A 507-nucleotide genomic window follows, 5' to 3' on the forward strand; every position below is an offset into this window, starting at 1 on the left:
GGAAATCATTATAAAGTTGCAACACCTGTGTTTGAAAGGGCACATAGGTTTGTATTCCTGGAGCCTGGAGGCTCGTTAAAACCTCTGCTGCTTATCTTACCTCCTACCTAATTTGGCCTGGAGTCTTTTTTCCTCTGCAGCCTTTTAGGCAACATTATCAGCACCCTTCTAGCTACCAATCCAAAGCACAGCACTGGGAGGGCTACTATGGAGAAATGAACTCCAGCTTAGCCAGACCCAATACACCTGGATCTGCTTTTTAAGTAGTTAACTACAACATGCAGTTTTCAGAAAATATTATTTTCATGGATCTTCCCCTAGAATCATAGAATCATAGAATCATAGAATCATAGAATCATAGAATCATAGAATAGATTGGGTTGGAAAAGACCTCCAAGATCATCAAGTCCAACCCCTGATCCAACTCCAATTACTATATCATGGCACTAAGGGCCACATCCAATCTCTGCTTAAAAACCTCCAGGGATGGTGAATCCACCACCTCTC

This window comes from Empidonax traillii, unplaced genomic scaffold (assembly GCF_003031625.1).
Source record: "Empidonax traillii isolate 1590-97213 ecotype Southwest subspecies unplaced genomic scaffold, ASM303162v1 scaffold948:size252505, whole genome shotgun sequence".
Taxonomy (NCBI): domain Eukaryota; kingdom Metazoa; phylum Chordata; class Aves; order Passeriformes; family Tyrannidae; genus Empidonax; species Empidonax traillii.